Source organism: Anastrepha ludens, chromosome 5 (genome assembly GCF_028408465.1).
Source record: "Anastrepha ludens isolate Willacy chromosome 5, idAnaLude1.1, whole genome shotgun sequence".
NCBI classification, from domain to species: Eukaryota; Metazoa; Arthropoda; class Insecta; order Diptera; family Tephritidae; genus Anastrepha; species Anastrepha ludens.
Window position 1 is genome coordinate 7,305,066 of NC_071501.1, and position 24,827 is coordinate 7,329,892.

At 35.7% G+C, this 24,827-nt stretch overlaps 1 protein-coding gene across 1 annotated transcript in view; it reads left to right on the plus strand.

Moving 5' to 3' along the window:
- The window catches only part of LOC128863952 (uncharacterized), an 85,584-nt gene that overhangs the window by 12,694 nt on the left and 48,063 nt on the right, over positions 1-24,827 (plus strand). The window contains exon 2 of the mRNA XM_054103388.1: positions 16,243-16,308. The gene's annotated coding sequence lies outside the window, so the exon portion shown is untranslated. The remainder of the gene's footprint in view (positions 1-16,242; positions 16,309-24,827) is intronic.

Sequence of the window (24,827 nt, forward strand, 5' to 3'; positions counted from 1 at the left end):
AAAGATATGTAGGCATTCATGCAGAAAAACATGTATTTACAATTGCATAAAGTACTAAATTTATTAAATACCAAAGCCTTTACTGTTAAGGGCATACGAATGCTTTCACGTAGTATTTAACAGAAGGCGTCAGGTATCTCGAATGTGAACTCTCTAGGCTTGAATTAAGGCTTTTCAAAGATATTAACACAAGATGTAACAGTTTTAACTAATACCAATATTTCTAATGTAAATAAATAAAGGTGTTGCCTTTGATTCAGATTTTTTTCTGTTAAACTAATCAAATAATCTTTGTTAAATAAATAAAAAAAATAAAACATAAATAAATGTTAAAAAGACATCACCAGAAAAGATGCTTTTAAAACACTATTGGAAATTTAAAGCTGTGGTCCAATTTGTTCACTTTACTCCACCCATTCCTATGGAAAATTGCAACAAAATTCCATGAACTGTGCTCCTCAACCACTTAATTTTGTTGAACCGCGCCCATCTTACAGTGCCTGCTGATCACTTAATATCACATTAGTATCAATACTTTCACTTCTTTCGGGTATCCGGGTGTAGAGTACTGAATAAATATCGGTAAAATATAAAGAGTATAAGCCGATATCGAGTAAAAAATCAAAATTATAAATGCCCGAAACTTTTTTTTATTTTTTATTGAACAGAAATTAATATGTTTATGTACAAAGCGAACTGTACAAAAATTAGATAAGGTTAGGTTAGGATAAGTGGATGCCCAAGCGAAGACTCACTTGGGCAGGGAATCAAATTCGTTTATTATGATGCCAAAAATATACAAAAATTAACAGTTTCGCATATTGCATAATATTATATATAGAAAGAAAAAAACATCCTCACTCACTGAGGTACAGAAAAAAAATTCGAAGTAAATAGTCTTTCAAAAGTAGTTTTTCATGTAAATAAGTGGATTTGACATTTAGGAAGTAGACAAATGGATAATTTTACACGATAAAACTACGCGTTAAAGCTGTTGAAATTTATGCAGAAATCATGACAACTAGGAACAACCTATCGCTAAATTTATGATTTGTTTTGGGTGAAAATAATTATCCGAATGAGTTGACAATGCAAAGGTTGGTGAAAAATTTCAAGATGCTGATTCTGTCGAGGAAAGAAAAAGGACTATCAGACCAAAAACAGAGATAATTGATGCTGTAGTGCAAATTAATGAGGAGTAACCTTCAACACCGACATCACGACATTCGCAATAATTAGACCCTTATGAATTGACTCTTGAGCGGATTTTACATGTTCATGGTGAACACTGATGAAACAATGCCATTTTTCATATTAAAATTGCTACGAGCCGTATTTTGAATAAAAATAGTGAAACCTGAAAGAACCTACATTTTTCAAAGTTTTATTTTAAAACAACATCTAGACGCGGTTTTTAAAAGACTATTGACTTCCATACTGGGCAAATCTATTTCTAAAAGTTCTTTCCAGAGTAAGGTTGGCTGGTTTCGAAAAAAATATTTTTTAAGAGACAGAGGATGCCGTGACCACTAAATACGAACGATGGAAATTATTTTTTTTAAACTAATCTAAAACATTTTTCCCCAAATTACGTATTTCGCGATTTGATTAATCAGTATTATGATATTTCGATTAAACTTTTTGGAGTTGTCTCTCCTAAAATCCACATTTTTCTATTGCAAAATCATAACTTTTCAACACGCATCATAACAACTTACACGCAGAAATTACAAGAAAGTTAAAGGCGAAAAAATAACTGAAAATTGATGATGGAATAAATTTATGATGAATGATAGTTAAAGCGTCAGTTACAATATTCTCTAACATATGGCTTGATTACGGCCATTTGATGATAAGAAAATTATCAGACTGGTTTCAAATAAGGAAAGTCCAGTACAGATCAACCTATAACAAATTACCCTAAAACAAATCCTTGATAAGCCCCAATAAATCAACATAACCACATACCATTTGTTTATTGACTTCAAAACTGCTATGGACGTATTGGAATCGCACACAAGCTAATCACAAAATCCACACTAGCAAATGATAAAAGCGTCAGCAAAATTGGAAATTCGCTTTAATCGGAATTCATAGCAAGAAGTGGTCTCAGACAAAGTGATGGTATTGCATGCCTACTGTTCAATCACGCTCTTGAAAGAGTAATAGGGGAAGCTGGTGTAACCATAGACGAAACTATATTCATTAAATTGATACAAATACTGGATAATTGGACATTATAAGTATAGCTACATCCCTTGATGACCTTAGAGTTCCTTTATAAAAATTGATAGAGCGGCAGAAAAAAAGGGATGTAAAAAAGACGAAGGCAAAGGCACGTATTTACTTGCACGTACAAGTATAAATTTTAAATCATAAATTTAAAATTACTGCGCTTAGAGATGACGTACATTACTTTATATTGGCTTAAAACATTTTTCGTGATTTTAAGAATTTTTTCGAGCTTCTTTAGCAGAGCATTTCACAAGTCGCTTCAAGTTAGCTTTGCCAAATCATTTTTTTTTTAATTTTCCGTATTTCTAAACCACTTATTAGTATCTCTCAAAACATTTGTTTCTTTCTAAGTCTATGTTTCCCAGAATGTATTTTATTTCACTAACAATTTTGTTTTTAATTTTATGTAGTAAGAATGATTTTTGCTTTTTCCGTCTGTTACGCACACGAATAAAGCAGAAGGTTTTCGACTCGTGAGCACGTCGCAAGCAGCTATCCAGCTGGTATTAGAAGCACACATTTTCCGAATTTAGTTCGCCCACTTGTCGTGATTGTTTCCCTGCTTTACTAATGAATATCAGAAATGCAAATCTTAATGGAAAACTAAGAGGTTTGCTATCAAGTAGCTTAGCTCTTGTTACGAGTACTACATATTTGAGATGGGTGGCAACAGCAAGTCTTCCACTTTAAAATCTCTCATCTTTAAAATGCTTAAAATTCCATTTTCGATGATTGATTTCATCATGTTTTTCTCAAAATGCTTGGCAGCCGATGCAGTTGCAAAGTTGTGGTGGGTTACTAAAATACTAAAATGTGTGGGGGCAGCAGGCATGAAGCCGCTTTGTGCAACTACTATAAAAAGTTAGTAGAGATGCTTCTGTTTCAAAACCCAACATATTTGACCTAAAAGACTGCCTTTTAAGTACAATAGATTAAGTAAAATTTTTCCAAAGCACAATTTGTTTATTTCCTAAAGGCCTTACATTGGTTAGAAAAAATATGTTGTGTGTTGTAAATTTATTTACTTTTTCTAGTTGATCAATTGCACATACAGTGACTAAAAGTGCACTCAAGATCAAAATTCGATCACGAAACTTTAGCTCACCACAAAAAGTGAGGTATCAATTCAAAGTAAAAACTCATAGATTTTGTTTAAGACTCATTAATCAGGAAAAAAAGCATTTACTAAAGAGTTTCGAACAATTTTTAGATTTGTTTTCTATTTCCCAATAAAAAAAATTGTAAAAATTTAAAAGAAAGGGTCATACATCTTATCAGATATTAATTAAAAAAATTTGAAATATGACGAAAGTTTAGAAAAGAATTTAGAAAAAAATTTTTTACAAAAAACATCGTACAAATTTTGCGAAATTTGTTCAATTTTTGAATTTTTTCCTATTTTCCAATAAAATAAAATTTAAACATTACAAAAAAAGCATATAGATCTTATAAAAAGTTAGTTAAAAATGTTGAAAATTGATAGAAAAACCATTAGATAAAAAATTCTAATAATTTGGGGATTTTGTTTTCTTATTTCGGAAAAAAAACATTTAATAAACTAATTTTTAAACAAAATCTCATTTTATCGGATATTAATTAAAACTATCGATATTTGTAAAAATTTATTTACTAAAAAAGTTCGAACAATTTTTGGATTTTGTTTTCTTATTTCCCGATAAGGATAACGTAAAATCAAAAAAATTAAGAGAAAAAAAATTTTCAACCGAAATTTTATCTTATCAGAGATGAACTAAAAATATCGAAATTTGAAGAAAAATTCAGAAAAAATTTATTAAAAAAAAAAATCCAACGAATTACTAGATTTTTCCCCTATTTTCCGAGAAAAAAATTTAAGCAATTCAAAAGAAAATCTCATATATCTTACCGGAAAATAATTAGAAATTTCAAAATTTGGTAAAAAAATTCAGAAAAAACTCCAAAAACCCGTAAATTTTTGGATTTTTCCTTATGTTCTGATAAACTGAAATTTTAACAATTAGAAAAAAAAACTCATAGATTTCATCAATAATTCATTAAAAATGTTGAAGTTTGAAACAAATTCAATTTACTTAAAAACTTTAGTTTTTCCTTTGAAATTTTGGAAAGTCCAAATATGTTTAACCTTGTGCCAACATTTTTTATCGGAGAATACGGAAAAAATCCTGCAGAAAATTTTTATCATTTATTTAATTTATATTATATTTATTTTATATTATTTATTTTTTTTTCCTAAGACGAACAACAGTTAAAGTAACAAATCCAATAATAAAGACTTGCACAAAAAAAAACAAAATTTTGAACTTCTGTGACACAGTAACTACTCAATGCTTCCTCCCTCTCTTTTGATTTCGACCAAACTCAAGCTAAGTATGAAGTTTTTAGGTGGGAAAACTTAACGTCTTTTTTGCATATATATTATATATATAAATATGTTCTCAAATTCTTTTTCGTAGTCTTTGGAGGCTATAATCAATCACTGGTAATGGCTTTAGTGAGCTTTACCAAGGCTTTACCAATACGCAATTCCCAGGTTGAATGAGAAAAAAATTGAGTTCTAGAATGATTCGCATAAGAAATATATATCAGTTCTCCGGGCCAATAATACACTCTTTTGAAAAGAATGTCCAATGGCAAAATTTGTTTTATTGAAAATCGGATCAATTTAATATACGAGTATGTATATACACATATATTCACAGAACTAGCAATTCAAATGTCACGAAAATTTTTAATTAACATTATCACAAAAACTGGAGTCAATCCAGTAAAACGGGACCCAAAACATAGAAGGTCTCACAAATGCAAGTTCAACCATCAAAACTTTTTTCCAAATTTTTGACTTGCGCAGTAAAATAAAGAAATCTCAAATTACTTATTATTTTATTCCCAGATTACTCAATTTTATGTTCGACCAATATGCAAGAGACTTACAAAAGTCGAATAAAAACATTGTTTTATTTTCCTGCATTCATCTAACGAAAAAATTCGAGTTCTTGGGACTTGATCCATTCATTGAGCCCGTTTTCGATGCTTTCGTAAGCAGTGAAACGCTCGCCAATAAGGGCTTACTGCATTGATCGGAATAGATGGTAATTCGAAGGTGCAATGTCTGAAGAAGACGGTGAGTGGGACAAGATTTCCCAATTCAGTTCCGCAAAATATTTCTGGACCCATTTAGCAACCTGTGGCCTAGCGTTGCCATGCAGCAAAATTAGTTTGTCATGTTTACGGTCCCATTTCGGCATTAGCTGTAGTCGGTAACGATCGCCAGTGATGGTTTCAGATGGTTTAAGGAGTTCGTATTATGTAGATGACACCCTTCTGATCCCACCAGCTGCACAACATAGTCTTTGAAGCATCTATATTCCTCTCAATCATCTCACGCTCTCTGCGTTATGTTCAACAAGGCGTATAAACATTAAATTGCTGCAATTACAAGGTGCTGCAAATAGCTAAGCTTAAAAGCGTAGAAGCAGGTGGCACTCGTACACTGAAATATGGCTGCTAAATTATCGGTGAAGCCTTCCTAAGTTTAACCTTTCACAGACGCATAGTTGGCAATCTTTTCTCTTGACAAACACCTCAGTTCAAAAGGCGTCAGAGTTTGCTGCAGCCAAGGTGATTTAAATGCACACACCCACATATACATAAATACAAATTCAGACACATACATAAGCACGTCGAGCTTTTGTTTCTTTTGTTGATGCCGCATACATACAGTCACACGTGCATGCCCAACATGTGAAGGGCGTGACTCAAGTGTCCTTAGGCGCATTTATTCTCTATTCTGCATCACTTTTCGTTGCCATTGCCATGGTTCACTGCACAGAGACGTTAAAAAAAGAGAAGAAAACAAAGATTTCTGCCATTTAGTCGCATGCAGCAACGTACTTTCAGCAGCTTAAGAGTATTTATACGGCCGTGTAGGGAAATATATCAGCCAACCTCTTCATACTGGCATGTAAACTCATATATAAACACACACACACACATATTTATATGTACTTAGTCACAGATACTAGGCAGCAGATCTTTTACATATCCACCTTCCCATTCACTTTTAAGCGTTTAACCTTGCCTTCAGCTCACATTACCAAGTGACTACTTCCGCCCGGTGACAAATGCAACAATGCCCAAAATATGTACAGCACAAAAGTGAGTGTATGTATGTATGTACTTATATACCGATACAAACATACCCAACATAGAATTAAATAGACGATGAAACAACGTCGAGTTGTTGCAGAACTATAATTTTGTGTACACGTATAGATAAACTTTCAGCTATAAATACTTTCCACCCGCACTTGTAGCGACAGCAACCTGACGGCTGCGCTCGATACTCAAAGGCAGTCTATGGGTCGTACGTATAAATCTCGTGCGCTCGTATGCATCTCTTTGCTTTAGTGTTTTTGTATGTGTTTGTTAGTTCCAGTAATCTCACAATCCCTGCTTATTACCTTGTCCTTTTCCTTGCCTAAGTTTGACTCATCGCTCACAATAGCATTTAATTGAATAATTTGTGCAAATTACTGGGTAATTGGCTAATGGTACAGCAAAATGTCTTAAAGGACAACTTCATGCAACTACGAGTACAACCGTATGCACATACACCTATACACTCACACAATTCATTTGAATGAAATATTCAATCGACAATAATCAAGCATAATAAATAATCAAATTTCAGTGAAGATTATTGCATTGATTAGAAAATAAAGATCGATATATTTGAGTGCTGAAAATGTAATGAGCTTAAGTCTGAAATTGTAAATTGGCAAGAGAGCACTTCAAAAATTAAAACTATGCTACTAATGCTCTAAATGTGGAAGTTTGTGTATTTGGTTGCTTGACAATCGGTCAAGCAAAAACAAACCAGATGAATTTCAATTAAATTTTACACAGCACCGGGAGACGAATGGAGGAAATAGAAGGTGATTGGTAGATTCGACATAGAAATCTGCACTGATATTTTTTGAATTCGCCTCAAAATTCGTCTTTCATTTGAAAAAATCTTGAAGGATATTGAACGGCGAAAATTAAAACAAAAATTTGCTAAGATTTAAAAAAAAATATTTATTTATTTATTTATTTAATATAATGAAATATACTTATAAATAAATATATTACATATTTGTGGCAGCACTAGCAACAATGCCTTCAGCTGCTTAGTGTATATAATAGATGCTACTATATTACAATAGTATTAGTATAAATAATTATAATTTGTATAACCAAAATTAAAATTGATAGTTTAATTCATTAAATTTTGTTACTTAATTTAGCTTTGCTGATATATTTGTATATTATTGAAATATTTTCTGCAGTAGGAACTTTTAAAAGCTCTGATGGCGTGTTCGATGAAAATATTTCTCCCCTGATCTTGCTGAGTGCTGGGCATGTATCCAGGATGTGTAGCGTAGATGTTGATGTGCTGTTACAATAAACGCAACCTGGATCGGAGCTTCTATTGAGAAGATGTTGGAGTGAAAGTGCACAATGTCCGAGGCGTAGTCTTGAGAAAACTTTGAGCGCTGAAATACTACATGTTGTAGGGTAGGTTGTTTTAGTTTTGTTAGGATTAACAAGGCGATACCGGTTATTGTAAGTGCTCCATAACTCTTTTTGTTGATTTTCTTTCATTTTGTAAATATAGCGCAATATATTTTTTGAATTCCTTTGGCATTCGTTCTTCATTTAATCTTCAAGGATATTAAAGGAGGAAAACTCAAAAAAAAAACATTTTTCACATTGCTTGCTGACTCTTATGAAAAAAATATATGTTTTGAACTCTTTCAACGTTCTTTTTTCATTTTAAACCCATCAATTCTTCAAAGATATTGAAACTTAAAAGTTTGTTATGGAAAGCTATTTTTTTCTTGACGTTATTCTATCATTTATTTTGTGTGGCAACTCTACTCAAAAATGTAATATATCTAATCAATACTATAATAGTTTTTGCTGCCTTGTCTGAGAGTGAACTTTTTTAAATCTACCGGCGCCCCAGAATTATATTCTACACCACTCGGGCCGATGACGATATCAGAAGAAAGGACTCATTGAGTATCTCAATATATAGGGTTTTCCAAAAAGAGGCGTTATTTTGCTAAACGATCAATGGTTTCGTTGCTTGTGTGGCACGAAGGGCCGTCTTGTTGAAAATAAACGTTGTCCAGATTAATACCATCCAATTCCGGCCATAAAAAATCGTTAATCATTTCTCGATAGCCAACACTATTCACTCCAGCTTCATTTTCGAAAACGTAAGGTCGAATGACTCCGCCGGACCAGAAACCGCACCAAAAAGTCACACGTTGAGGATAGAGAGGCCTTAAAGCTTTAGAGAGGACAATAACTCTTGGATTTTCTGAGCCCCAGATCCGACAATTTTGCTTGTTGGTGAAGCCACTGAGGTGGAAATGGGCCTCATCACTCAAGATGATTTTTCGTTGGAATTCCGGATCATTTTCATGCATTTCACTACCCAATCAGCAAAGACACGACGTTGTTGATGATCGGCCGGCCTGAATTCTTGTGCTAACTGGACTTTATAAGCCTTAAGACCTAAATCTTTATGCAAAATACGGTGTAATGACGTTTGTGGAATGCCTAATTCCAAAAAACGACGAGGAATGGACGAACGGGTTTTCTTCAACACTTTCGGCTACAACAACAATATTTTCGGCTGTTCTTGAGCAACGTGCACGGGTTTTATTCTTCACATCACTAACTTGTCCCAACAGCTCGAATTTTTTCATCAATTTCTGTATTGCGGTCCGACAAGGTGCTTCACGCTGACCCAAAAATGTTCGAGTTTAACGAATCGTCTTTGCCAAATTTTCAGCACTTTTATAGTGAATTTTAATCATTTCAATGAGTTGTTTAAGCAAGTATCTTTCCATTTTTATTAATGGCGTAGTTTCTATTTGTCAAATATCAAAAAAATGACAGCTTCGAAATTGGCATCTACCGAAATAGCGGGCCATTCAAAATAACACCTGTTATTGGGAAACCCTTTATATCTTATTATAAGAGAGAAATTAAACCAACCAGTTATTTTCAATTTTTTTATAATAAAAATTTGTGTTTTCTTGTTCACTCCTCTCGGGAATACAGGGCCTCGACAAGACTCTTCCATCATGAATGGTTCTGTGCTGTTGTTTTTGCAACATCCCATGTGATGTCGGCAGCTGCTTATTCGCGCAGCATCGACCTTCTCCAAATGTTTTTTGGTCGACCGCGAACTCTGCTTCCTTGTGGGTTCCAGTCCAGTGCCAATCTCGTGATGCTATCTGGTGGTTTTAGCAATATGTGACCCATATTGCCACTTTCTGCGTTTGATTTGCCTAAGTATGGGTTCTTCCTTCGTTAATCTCCACAGTGCGTCGTTACTGCTTGTATTTGGCCAGAATATTCTGCAGATGAATAAAAATACAATATATATACCCATAACTTATTTCCAAAACTTCTGAGCTGAACCTGATGTGTTTAGTATTGAGTTTATTTGATTTTATTGTAATATTTCTATATTATCTTCTGAGAATTATCAGTAAAAATAATACTAAAATTCAAGTATAATAAATTGCTGTCAATACCAGTAGTTAATATTTGAAAAAAAGCTTAACGCACATAATTGATTCACATCTACAGAATGTTGCACGTACTTCAGTTCCCAACTCAGCCATAATTTACAAAATTTAATTCAATTTCGTATATGTCAATAAATGTTGTGAGCAGGTGTGCAGCAATTAATCTTCACAAAATTAGGTTGTATGTGTGTGTGTAAAACACATCGTGTGCCATCCCCTGCTTTAAATCCGATTATCTCCCCAAATAAGCTAGTACAGGGGTGGGTGTCTATTAGTTGCCGGTGGTGGTTTAGTTAATTCATTTTGAACTACTTTTCATTTGCAGAAATTAAATTGTTAGATTATTTTTGTGCAAAAAATTACTTTTACCTCAAGTTTTATTTATTTTGAAAGTTATATGTACATCTGAAAGTTTCACCAAAAATATAATGCTTGCTGTCTTATACGAATCTTGGCAATCACACCAATAATAATTATTATAATGGATCGCTTACATAGAATTGAGTTTTAGCTCCGAGTTAAAGTAGGAAAACTCAGTTTAAGCAGTTGAGCTCAAGATGTAGTTTCAACAACGTCTCAATTTCGGTTCGGGTTCGGCAAAGTATACCTCCTTGATCGAAAAGTTCCCGGAACAACGACCAGGTGTCACTGTAAGTCAACTGATTTCAGATATATTTTTTTTTTGTAAGGTTGCCGCATCTCTGATGAACATTCCTATCAAAATTTGTTCGCCATTGTATGACCTTCGTTACATTCGTGCGTAAATTTACCTCTGCACGTGCTTTCGTTTTTTTACCGTTTGAAAATGGATTTGAATTTGTAGCAATGAGTTTGTATTACATTTTTCGTTGAAAATGGATTCAATGGTGGCAAAATTTTAGAAATGTTGGGAGTTGTTATGCTATTAGGCGACTTTCTTGAGGGGTCCCGGTGGTCTAGAGCTCGAAAATTTAGGGTATTTTCAGGAATATTTTTTTAATATAAATAAAAAAAATTAAAAACGATATTTAAATTTTTTAGGCTTTTTTACATACAAAAATTGAAAAATAAAAAATAAAAATGGCGCTGAAGTTGACACTCCCCAAAATTGGACCTGGACGATGATGCCCATGTTGGCTCTTTTATTTATCTGAAATACAAGAACCAAAAAAATTATTAATCAGAATAACAAAAACAAAAAAACAAAAAATTTGACAATATGGCACGGTTTTGAATTTGGCCCTCTAAAAATTGCGGTTTTTTCAGTTTTTTTATCAAAAAAATACGAAATAGTTGAAAAAATAATATAATTCTAGTACGGGCGATAGCCACTGATGTTGAACAACATATTAAAATTTCAGACGATTCGATCGTACAGTTTTTTTTTTTTGACAACACCAGGCCGAAGAAAGTCGTTTCGTGATAAATGAGTTTGAAGTTTGAGATACCCGGACAGGCCTCTACCTAGTTAATGGGCTGTAGAAACTATAATATTGAGAATTTCCGCATGAAAATTTTTCACCTCTTCATTTACATAATTACGGACTCCTCGTTGGTTATGTTCCAGAGTTTGTTTGTTTGGTCGGAATATTGGCATTTGAATTTTAGGAATTTGTTGGTGAATAATTGTAGTTTGTTATAAAATTTATTCGAAATTAAATATGTATAAACAATACATTAAAATGGACTTTACAAATGCGATGAATATACGTGGGTTAGTTTTCCTGTAGATTTGAGAGCTTGATTAAGTCGTCCGAACGCTGGTCTGGCTTAAAAACAAAATAAATAAATAATTAAATTAATATTAATTTTAAATAATACTGTGCCTTCGACGTAGCAGACACGGTCAGCGCACCATAATTCATATGCATGCCCTTCGTTTATTATCTGGGTACGGTTGGGGATGGCTGATTATCTTAACCTTGGGTTTTGTTATACTAATTTCTCTAAGGCTTTGTATAATTTAAGTTCAAGAAATGCTGTGCCAATAAACTGTAAAGGCTTGAAGGTATAAAATAAATCCAAGCCTAGTTTCTACGTAAACGGTTTTGAGGTCACGATCAGGAAAACTTCAATAAATACTAAGAGTTTGGGCTCAAAAAATTTTCTGAAGCCAAATTGAATATGTTTCAATCTTTCGCTTGGGAAAAATGCAATGAAGTTCCAATGAATAAATTTGGCAATCAAGTGAAACAACCATTTCTAGGAACCATTTAGATATTTAATTCAAATTGCAATAGATTCATCTGCTTCTGAATGCGGGGAAAAATGTGGGACAGTAAAAGTTATCTAGGAAAAGTTCCATTTGCTTGTAAAACTAAAAAGTATCTATAATACTGCATATATTGCTTTTAATTCTTTCACCCATTTAATGTTTTTAAAGGCTTGGAGTGGAATTTTTTCCGAAATAACAAAGAAGCTGATTTTCGTGGCACCATCTCATTTTGAAAGAGATCCGATGGTCTTATTAGCATAAATATACGCATGTTATACCCTATGATCAGAAAGTGCCGGGAATGTTTAATTTAAACGAACCGCGCACGTGGGAACCGGTCCATATTTTTTTCTTATGTTGTTAGGACTGTAAGACACACATCTGTCACTTTTTAGCGCCATCGGATTACTAGTGTCTGCCCGGACGGCCGAAAATGTGGGCAAACAATTCTTGGATTTTACATGATGATAACGCACCATCGCACTGAACCAAAATTGTGCTTGATTGTTTGACCAAACACCAAGTAATTACCATCGTGCAAGCGCCGCATTCACCTGATATGGCCCCGTGTGACTTCTTTTTGTTTCCCAAGTTATCACTTCGTGGAAGGAGATTTCAGTCGATAGAGGAGATCAAAGAGAATGCGACGAAGGAGCTGAAGGTCATCCCTTCTTCGGCCTACCAGGGGTGCATGGAGGACTGCGTTAAGCGTTGGCCCATGTGTGTTGCTTCAGACGGATCATAGTTTGAAGGTGATAAAATAAATTTGCCTGAAATTTAACTCTGTTTTGTTTTATTTAAACATTCCCAGCACTTTCACTTCATAGGGTAAGTATGTAAATATATAATCTAATATTTTGAGGGCTAAAAACGCGAGATGATGGCACAATTTATAAAAGCTTTGTTCCAATTCGGTAACTAATCAAGGCTTAAATGGATGCCAACACAAAAATCATATCGAATAGTTTAGAAAGACGCGCCAGATAAACATCATTTCTTTCAAGAAAGAAATTTCTTAAACTCCTGACGGCTCTGCTCAATGGCTAATATGCTTGCATTTTTCCCTCAGTGCAACGATCCAAGATAATCTGCCAAACTTTTCTAAAACGAAAAATGCTAATAAAAATAATGTGAATTATTATGTAGCAGTTCAAACATAAGACACCCCCATTGGCAAACATTTACTTTTGTACCCTTTAGCATTCTTCTATGCTAAATTCTTTACTAGCGCACCGCTCATACTTTTCTGCATATAGAAATTTCGCGCGTTATTAAAATTTGAATTTCATACAAACTCAGCTCTCCTATGCACAAGTATTTTAAGTATTTAAAACTATTATGGGTGGATTATCTAAATACTTTGCTGTGGTATACGAGCTGCATTTCCTGAATTTAAGTATCTTTGCAGGCTCTCGTTTACATAATACGCTTGTGATATGCATACTACATACATACATACATATGTGTATATGCAATATAGTACGCAGAACATAAAATGCATACAAAAGGTATTAAAATTTCATACATTTTTTGCTTTTCAACTTTTTTAATAGTTTTTCCCTTTGGTTATTTCAGTTGAAAGCTCAAGTTAACTAAAAAATTTAGTTAAATTGTTGGATAAATCAGAAGCCACTAAGTTTAAGACTAAGCACAGTGTTACGGAATTTTTAGTATCCATTAGTTGCACTTGTATAAATTTCGGCATAAACTGTATTTTTTTAATAGTATTATCTTATAATTTATTTAACAAAAAGGTGCCATAAGCTTGAGGTATTGTAATTTATTGGCTTTATAAAGCAATCAGAATATTCAAAATATTATATTCGTATGTGGGTCTAGTCTGCTGAGTCTGCTGAGTAGAATACAGAGTGACAGTGCATTAAGCACCTGGAAACAGACCAATCGCGATAATAGCGCAGACATCAAATTTAGCGAAGTCCTCAACCATCTGTGCGATCCCTCTGCCATAAAACTGGGAGACACAGATGGCGCTCTAAGCAGTAAGAAGGCGTTGTTCCTAAGCAACGACAGATAGCGGCAGGCTAATCACCTACCCCGTCAGAAATCAAAAAAAAAAAAACAAAAACAGATTAACGAAACCAACGCAAGACTGAGGCTTATCGAGGCCCTTGCCCCGAGAGGAGTGAACAAGAAAGAACAAAAAAAAAAAAATTAAAAGGTCACTCTTCGTACAGCTTGCTTGTATATTTGCGGATAACAGCAATATGTATGTTCCAAGTGAATATATAAGTACATGGAAAAATAAATCCTGTGAACAATGGAAGAAAACAAAGAGACATTTTATAGTTTTTCTATGATAAATCGGAAATGCGAAAATGCAAACCCGGTCGCTGAAATTATGAATGGTTTATGGTGCCGATACTGAAACAGCTAAGTACGTGCAGTTTTGGTTTCATCAGTTGCGTTCAGGCTTTTTTGATGTTGAAGAAAATTTCGATAACCTCGAAAATGTAAAATCACAGAAATAATCGAAGCTGACCGATATGTTAGTAGTCGTAGCATCGCCCAGGCACCAAAGGTCGGCCATAGGTTAGGTTAGGTTGAAGCGGTTGTCCACTACGGGATACACTCAGGCTCAAGCTCGACCATAAACCAGTTTTAAGCCATTTGGCCAAAAATTGTACGCAAAAATAATATATTTCTTTTACCTTCTCCATTCGTTGCATGCGAAGGAAGAGCTTTATTTGATTCCAAAAATTAACGTCCAGCCCAAATTGAGTTCTATTAAAATGTGCGCGGACATTTAAATCCAGTCCGGACCGAATTTGTTTTTTTTTTTATTTATTATGAATTATAATAAGAATCTTATCCAAAGTCATTGCCAGAAAAATTTCCGCTCACAGCTGGCGCGTAGAGCCCTCTGTAGAATTCAAGGCACATAGCAGAGGCATATGAAGTTTCAGAAGATGCCTGTGATCATCATGTGGGCTTCAAGAAGTTTGGACGAGTAAAGTAAGTCAAATCCAGAAGCTCTTTCCTGTCAAGAACAGAGCGAAAAGGTTAGAGAATTTACTTTTCGGTATGGTTTTTTAACCTTCGCTGTCAATTGAGCAAGCAAATACAAGAATTGATCTCCAGAGAAGTATTAATGTTTTTATGTCCTTGCTTTCACCACGAATTTCATGCTTACTTATTTCAATTCCACAATTTACAAAATTTCCTGCTTTATTTGGAATTGCTTATAATTTTTTATTATTTATGTTTTATTTATTTACGAATAAATTCTTTCTATGTAACTCAACTCTCACTTAGAAACAATAGCATCCTTTGCCAGCTCCTGCTGACTGTTGTCTGTTGCCATCGGTTCAGCTGTCAGTGATGCGGTTGCCACTACAATCAGGAAAATTTATTTTATTCATTTGCTTCGGTAAATATTTTCAGTTCCTGTTGCAAGGGCGCAAGGCAAAGCATGTTGTGATCGATTTGTGGCACGTACACCATCTAAATAGCGAAACAAACTTTCCACAACCCAACCCTCGCATTGCCAAGGCAATCATCATACTCTCATCTCCCCTCATTTCAGCAGCCAAACTGACCATTTTCCATTTACCCGTCAATCATAGACATGAAATCATGTCAAAACAAGTATCTTTTTGTATCAGGACGCAGCTGTGACGGTTAATGAAAATATGGAGAGTGAGAAAAAAAACAAACAAAACGAATGTAGAACAAAAAGTGAAAAGTGTGCAATGGAAACCAAAATCAATGAAAGCTGCCAAACAAAAAGCAAACAAAAAGTAACAGTATTCACTTTCTATGTGGTGAAGGAATTGATTTGCCCCACTGCGTCGATGGCTCACTTTCTGTGGAATTATTCTGATTAGAGGAAGGTTGCAGTGAAATTGACTGGTTGTTGCATGTTGTAAGTAATAGATGGAAATTTAGTTGTGTATGTGTATGTGTGTATGTAGCAAGAGAAAGCTTGATTAAAAACTGAAAGTGAATTCGAACACATGCTCACATAACTATGCAAATACGGTTGTATAAACAATTGCAGAAGGGATTGGAAGTGAAAATACATATGGACGGTGTTTATTATAAAAATATTTTCTAAATTTGTAACCATTTTCAGATATTCTGCAATACATTCCGTCTGCATTAGACATGAAGAAATTTAATTTCAATTTCACTGTATGCTTCTGGCATTTTCTCATACATCTAAAATTTTTTAATTATCTGCTTTTTCTCTTGTTTTATTTTCAGAGCGTTGAATGTTATAAATTGCGATATGGCTTAGAGCGATGAAAGGTGCAACATAAACTGAAAGCTGTAAGTATTTTTTCAATTTAATTTAGTACTACTCTGTTTATAATTTAATTCAAAGTTGTTGCTGGTTATTTTAGAAACTTTTCAAGATTAATTACCCATTTTTGGCGTTGCTGATACAACGAAATTATTATTTTTTATTCATTTAGGTATTTATTTATTCACATTAAATTAAGAGAACTACCAACGACCTCTTTTTCACTACATTTAAGTTTTTAGGGTAGATATGTATAGGGTCTTACAAAGCTCAGTTTTTTTGCAGTGCTTATTTTGAGCCCAGTTCTATTTTGCTTCCTTTGAAGCGGTTCGTTTGAAAAGTACGTGCAAAGTCAAAATGATGACTATACTGGCGCATATCGAGGTTATGCTTCTTTTGTAGAAACTCTTAGATGAACACACACGAAGTTTCAGCCAGATCTGTATATTTCTTTGTGTTCGCAATCGTTTTAATCAAGTAAGTCGAGTGATTTTCAAAAAATGGCCAAAAAAAAATTTCCACGTCTCAGCAGTTGTGGTCGCGGAATTAAAGGAAAAAGGGTCCCGCCTCGTTTCACATTTCCCCTATTTGCCGGACTTGGCTCCTTCAGATCCCTTGGACTATTCCTCGGATTGTTCGCCAATTTGAAGAAATGGCTGGCGCGAAAAAGATTTTATTCAAACGGGGAGTTGATTGCAGAAAGCATCATTTCAATTAATTCCTTGTTAACAAGCCATTTAATATTGACGTGTCACAGTATTTTTTACACTGGAAAAAACCAAGTATCGTGCAGTGATGGAATTTTTAATTTTGGAAGGCTTAACAGCAAAGGAGATTTCTCCACCCATATTCCATCAAGGGAGGAGTGGACCGGGGGCTACACTTGAGGACAGGTCCTGGTTAACCTGTTAACGGATGGCTTGAAGTTGGATGGTAGGGTTGGAGGAGGAGCATTCTGCAAAGAGCTCCCCATCAAACTTAAATTCAGGCTACAGGATCACTGCAGTGTGTTCCAAGCAGAGGTGGCCGCATACAAAGAACAGCTGGCTGGCTACTTACTTGCGTAATAACTGTTAAGAAGGTAAATATTTACTCCGATAGCCAAGCGGAAATTAGGGCCGTAGGCTCTATTACGGTGCATTCGAAACTGGTCAGGGAATGGCTGGTCTCTCTATCGATTGCATCAGAATTCTTCGGTATAAAGATAATTTGGGTACCTGGTCACAGTGTCATTGCTCGAAACTGCGAAGCCGACGAGCTGGCCAGACAAAGGACCTATGGGGTGGTGTGCCCGCGAAAGGAGGGGATCGGGGCCCCCTTGATAACCTGCGTTCTACTTCTGGAAGGATGGGCTTTGCACCAACTCAGCGAGCGCTGGGCAAGTACACGAACGTGTAAAGTCGCGAAGTCCTTCTGGCCACGTTTGGATAGGAGGCGTTCGAGGGATATTCTGAGGATGACAAAATCTCATCTCTCAAATTTCGTGGGCATCCTCACGGGGCACTATGAGCGGGGTATACATGCCGTGAGACTCTGAGTTATTTTGAGTCCTTTTTGCGTCAGCTGTATGGAGGATGAGGTGGAATCATCTCAGCACCTGCTCCTGAGCTGCCTAGCTCTCGCGGGCTAGGATTCCAGCATCTTAGTTCTCACTTCTTTTCTGCACCTGCTGATATAGCAGGTCTTGAAATAAAAAATCTGATGAAATTCATCAGCAGCATAAAGAGGCTAACACAACCACAAATTTGTCACCGTTCATAGACCACATATACTCAACCCTCCCCACCTCTCTCCTTTTCATCCTATCATTTTCCCCCCACCTATTTTACCCCTCTTGCAATGGTATCACAAAGGATGAACCAAACTTCTTTCGTCCAAGTGGGTCCACTCTCTGGGCAACCATTACTACCTAACCTAACATAGAATAGATTTTCGTTGAACGTATATTAGGTTTTTCGCCATCAATTAACACAGTAGAAAGATGGGTTGCTGAATTGAAACCTGGTCGTACAAGCTTTGAAGACAATCCACGTTAAGAACGCCCAAAAACAACGTCCAGCAACAAACCAAAAATCGGAGAAAAATATTGGAAATCGCACTGGAAAACCGTCGAGTGACTGAAAGAGATTTAGTAGAAACCCTAGTCATCTCATTGGGCTGCGTATGCAATATTTTGATCGAAGTATTAGATTTCAGTAAACTGTTTTCACAAACTGTGCCGCATTCGCTAACAGTGGAACAAAACACATTCGAATGCGACTTTCCCAGCAACATTTAGAGGCTTTTACGAAAGAATACAGTGGGTTTTGTGCGTCGATGCATCACTTTTAGGACTTGTTCCCAAATCAAGGCAAGAGGCTTAAGAGTGGTGCAAACCTGACTCTTCGGCTTCGAAACAAGTTCGTGTCCAGAAATCAGCCAAGAAAGTTGTAGCATCAGGTTTTTGGAAACGAAAGGAATTTTTTTTGTGGATTACTTGCAAACTCGTAAAACAATAAATTATAAATATTATTGTAACCTTTTACCCCAATTGAAGGTAAAAGTTCGTGAAAAAAGACTCAGTTTGCAAAAGAAAAATATTATTTTTCATCGGGGTAATGCACCGTGTCACAAGAGCAGTTCGACAATGATTAAAATCCCTGAACTAGAGTTCGAATTGCTGGAAAATCCACAAATATAATAGACTAACAAGGTTTGCTCTTTAACTATTGCCACGTCACTTAGGAGATTGCGTAGCCAAATTCTGCACTATTTCACATCTATTCGCACACTCGTTCAATCAGTCGTTGTTCAGATAGCAACGAAGCAATATAAGCGAAGGCTGTGTTAATTTTTTTCTCAGGCTGTGTTAATCAGACTCAGATTTTTTGTAAATAAATCACAATTGACGTCAGCCTATCAACTGATTCTATAAAATTCGCTCAAGGCCCAATGATGGTCTGTTAAAGAGAATACCTCTAAACATCTTTTCACCATGGAACATCCACTGAATCCACCAGATTTGGCCCCTAGCGACCTCCATCTGTTTCCAGACCTAAAAGAATTCATGCTTGGAAAGCCTTTTTCCTCAAATGGTGAGGTCAAACCAGCTGTGAAAGCGTATTTTTCAGCCCTTCTTGATTCTCAATTCAGGGATGGAACTCACGAATTCGAATCCCGTTGGAACAAGTGCATTGACGCTCAGAGAGACTCTAGACTTAAAGTGTATTTCAAAGCATAAAATTGTGTTTTCCTTATCGAACCGCAAAACTTATTGAGCGATCTAATATTTGTATACAATTTGTTACGTTGAATTCTGTCAAGCTCGAACATTCGTCATTTATATGTTTCATGCTGAGATTACAGCTTTTTACAATTTTCATAAATTTCATATCACCATTTAATTTTATTTTGCTTAAGAACTTAGAATACTTGCTTCTAATTATTTTTCCACGTATTTCCTTTTCCACACACTTTTATTTTTTACTAATATTTACTTACGTTAATGCCAGCAATGATATGCTGAGGTCGCATAAATTACCGCACGACAAGCACAGCTATTAGTTATAAAAGCACGCACACATATGCAATTATACCGAAATAGTTGCGAAGAGCTCAGTACCTGACGTTATGTTTATGTTTATACATTTATATTCTTTGAAAACGTTTGTATATGTGTGTACATATGCCTCTCTAAGCAAACTATAAAGCGAAACAGCAGCAACATTAATGCTGGAAAACAACACAAACATGTTAACGACACTCATACGCCCCGTGAGACAGACTTAAGTAGCTACTTTTAGTGCGAGTAGTGGCTGCTTTCATATATTTATACATGCATGCGCATGTATTTGCTCCGAAGCGTGTTGGGGTTTCGTTTGAAAGCAATTGAAACTTTGCAGCGTCTTTGCGTTTAAATAGCACTCTGGGTAAGGATTTTTAAAGCGCTGCATTTATGGCCATTTGAGCACCAAAGTCAAGGTGGGTAGAGCGATAAAAACATACTTATACATATATAAATGAGAATGTTCCACATTGCAGACTCTTGGGTATGTATAGTGCGTTTATGTATACACATATGCCAACTAGTAACGTTGCATTCCCACAATTGTACTCGCATTTTTTGTCTGTGTGCGTTTAATCCTTTTTATAGCGAACTTGTTAACATACGGATTAATGTTAACAAAAGCTAAGCATACTTCATCTTCTCTTTACCGGCTTTCGCCAACTATGAGTGCAAGCACGCTCGGCACATATACGTCGGCTACGCTAAGCCTTTGTTAACATGAGTGAGTATTCATTTTTACATAAAATATGCCGCAGATTCGTGTGGATATAAATTATACCCACTCTCTCTCTCTCTCCCTGGCGCGTTAGCTGCTTGCGTAGACACAGAAGTGTGTGTATATATATGTGAAAATCCATGCGTGAAATGCTAAAATACTGTAACTACACCTTTGTATATTTGCTTAGTTCAAATAACAAACTAAAATGTGTCCTTGCGTATGTGGCCTGCTACCGACTACTGACTGCCGTCTGCCTTAGAACGATGGTCAAGGTGACGTGTCGGCGCACACACTAAGCCAGCAGTAAGTAAATTGCCTTCATATTTCCAACTCGCAAATAGCACTTATATAAGCGCATTTGTGTATAAGTACATACATACCAAGGTGTGTATATATATTTTGCTCATAGTCTTAGTCTAGCGTCAATATGGCTGCCCTGCTTAAGAGAATACCTTAAACGGCCTTTCAATGTCACAGCGATGTCGAAAATCACGTTTTTCCCATAAACAACATTTAAATAAATAAACAAGCAAAACACATTTTGCTCACGCTAAGCTGATGTAAATATGTATGTGCTTGTGAATCCAATTTGCTAGTGTGTAGTTATGCGCTGTTGAAGGAAAACGAAAAGTGAATTTAAAAATAGGCAAATTGCCGCATATGAAAAATTACTTACTCGTGTATGCGCAGCCTTACGTTGGAAAAATAATTTGTATATATTTGCCTGTGGATGTGAAAATTTGCCATACTGGTAGTGAAATGGAATTCCTTGAAATGCAAATAATAATGAGTTCGTCCTCAGGTTGTGTTCATGAGCTACTTGTTGCCACAAAACAGCCCCCACCAAACAATTCTGAGAAGGCGTGTGCTCGGCTTTATTTATTTTCTTCTTGAGCAGGTGTTTTTCATTACAAACACTCAAATTTGGAAATTAAATAAAACGATGCCTCACCACCGCTACTCTGCTGTAAGTGGCGCATCTTGGTGGACCACTTTTGAATGATGTATGTACTCACCCGCACAAATTGTGCTCCATTTCATGAAGTACGCGAGTTATGTTGCATTCAAATGATTTGTCTGCATAGGCAATAAATTTTACGTAGACCCACAGAAAATAGTCAGGCCACGTTAAGTCAACGGCGCTAAGTGATGTAGAGTGGCAGCTAGTAAACGTCGATGCCTTGCGAGATTACGAAGCTCTCAAGCTTCTCATTCAATAATTTATAATTTTACATGTAAAATGGCTAGCGCTCAGAAAGTTTGCCGAGTTTTAATAATAAATTTGAACAAGCTGCTGAATTGGGTGACGCTTCAAGGTTGCAAACTAAGAACGAAGAAAAGAAGCGTATAAAAAAAATTAAAATTTAACTACTGGAACTTTACCGAGGTAACCGCTCTAGCCTCTGCATTTTGAGCGCACCTATTTATTGTTGTTAAGCGATTTTTTCGCCCGCCGTAGCCGAATGGGTTGGTGCGTGACGACCATTCCGTATTCACAGAGAGAACGCATGTTCGAATCTTGGTGAAACAACAAATTAAGAAAAACATTTTTCTAATGGCGGTCGCCCCTCGGCAGGCAATGACAAACCTCCGAGTATATTTCTGCCATGAAAAAAATATTGCCGTTCGGAGTCGGCTTGAAACTGTAGGTCCCTCCATTTGCAGAACAACATCAAGACGCACACCACAAATAGGAGGAGGAGCTCGGCCATACACCCAAAAAGGAAACATGAGCCTTATATAAGTGATTTCAGTTTTTGGGAAAAATCCAAACGGACAATTCTTGGGACTGACATAAATTCGATACATGTCTTAAGAAATTGGAGCTCAACAATTTTCCCCTAATTTTCAAAGTCGGTTCAGAAGGCAAATCTATTTAAGGTATCTATAAAAGTAGCAATACTAAGTGGCGCAAAATTAATCACCCTATCGGAAGATTTTTAATTTTTGCAAATTGCGTCTTCAATCATTTTTGACACTTGTAACTTAGACAGCTGCAGTATGCAAACAAACAAATAATGGAGGGCGTAGAGGTCAAAATAGTGATTTTCATCTCTTAAGAAATTTTATTTAATAAAAAAGTTATTCGAAAACCAAAGTGAGTGATTAGTTTTGTGGTTTCTGCTGCTGATAATTTCTATGGCGGATGAGTTCGTTTTGAAAGAAATGATTTATTTCCAGAGCCTTGTTGGTGTTAAGATTGAGAAATGCAAACAAAATCGTGTGCAAATTGATATAATGTTTTTCTGATATCCCATTAAATGGGTTCGCCTTGAATTGGCAGTTAAAGAGCAATCCTCCTTACTGCCGAACATCTGTCATCTCAATTAGTTTTTTTCGCAATAATCAGAATATTCGTCGTATAAAGAGCGAGTTTCCCCCTTGAAGTTGTTGATATTCTCAGCAGTTTGAGCTAATTTTTTTTTCTTGTGACTTCCCCACAAATTTTCAAAAAACTTTGATAGGCAGACTCCACTGTCCCTCATAACATTTTTTCAGGCGCTTTGTTTCTCGTTAGAGCCCTAAAAAGCATATATGTATTACTTTTTCTGCTGACTTTCTGCTGTTTCTGATTTTTGAGCCGTGTCTGAAAAGTCCAATATACTTATATATTTCGGAAGGAGGAGTAGACGGAAGGATTGAATTTTTCGGAAGCGCCCTTTTAAGATATAAATTAAGAAAAAAACTAAAAACGGCTGGGACTTTATTTATGTTTTTCATACCTCACAATATTTAAAAATGTCATAAAAGGGCAGCTGATGCCATCAACTGAACATGTCCAACTTAGCCAGTCTCTGTTCCTGGCTAGAAAGTATTGGGTGTGGGAACAAGTTTCCGCCCTCGTAAAAGAGGTGTCCCGTGTCGTATATTGATCAATATTTACGTACGGTAATCACGATCCATAAAATGCAACTTGTAAAGAGTGATTTCGACGCTTCCAAAATGGCAATTTCGACGTGAGTGATAAAGATCGAACGAGCAAAGGGGCACGGAAAAAATTCGAGGTTACTCAACTACAACAAGAGTTGGATGTTGACAAACTAACCGTCGCTAAACTTTTGCGCGCGATGGGAATGGTCCAGAAACAAGTAACTGGGTGCCACATCAATCGAAGGAGAGGGATATCGAGAGACGTTTGGTGCACCGTATGCACATACTTCACATAATACCATGTATTTTATTAATTTTTTAAATAAGAAAGGATGGAAACTTAGTCCATACCCCATATTTTTTATGGATATTTAGTAAATAAGAAGTTTTTTACTTGCAATTGCGGTTTCAGTTAACTCTGAACTACGAATATTGAAATTTGCCCTAGTTATAAAATATATTTTTCTCTGATAATTTGACCTCCTTGTTAAATTGGGTACTTACTTTTGCACAAGCAAAAATAGTCGAAAATAGTGCAGTCTACTAACTTTGAAAAATTGCCACATTTCACAACTTGAGAAGCAAAGTTTATGGCCTAAAGCCAATAAACTAGCAGTTAATGTGGCTGTATGCAATGAACTCAAGTGCTTCCGCTCTAACCCAAAATAAAACAAACAGGCAGGTGGACAAAAATCTGCAAACAACTAGCTACGACCCAAAATAGAAGAAAGGCATCCCTTTAAAATCGACAAGCAAACAATGAGGATGACAAAGCAGTTAATAGGCCACAAATAGGGATGCAAGCGATTTAAAATGAAAATTGATACAAAGGATATCATTAAATTGGCTTTTGCTGTAAATTGCTCCATTGTTGTAATATAATGACTATGGATGTGTGCGCGCCTGTTTGTAGTAATGTTACACTTCCGTCATTGCTGGCTAAGAGTATCAAATCCCACAACAGCTGCAAAACCCAATCGCGCGGCAGCAGTAAAGTCAGTCGAAAGGTTGAAGAAAATAAGGATACAAAAAAGGCATAAAATGGAAAAGTGTATGCAGGATATCCCAAATAATAATAAAATCGGATTAGGACAATATTCTGAAACACTCCAGCATTAAAAGGTTAAATTTCCCAGCTTACTGCGGCATAGCGGAATAATGAGTTCACTATACGACGTGGCAGACCTTATTAACCTATGAACTGCCAGTGAATTCTTGCTGCCAGAGCCATGCCACAAAATCAACTGGTTAGCTGTTTTTCTTTCATTTTCCTTTTCCTATTTTGAATTTTATTTCCCTTATTTTATTTAGCTACTTCCCTATTTACTGCGCTGCTAACCGCCTTGTGGTTGCTGCTTTCGCCATTGCGGGCATTTGAGAAATGTGTGCTCTTATTACATATATATACT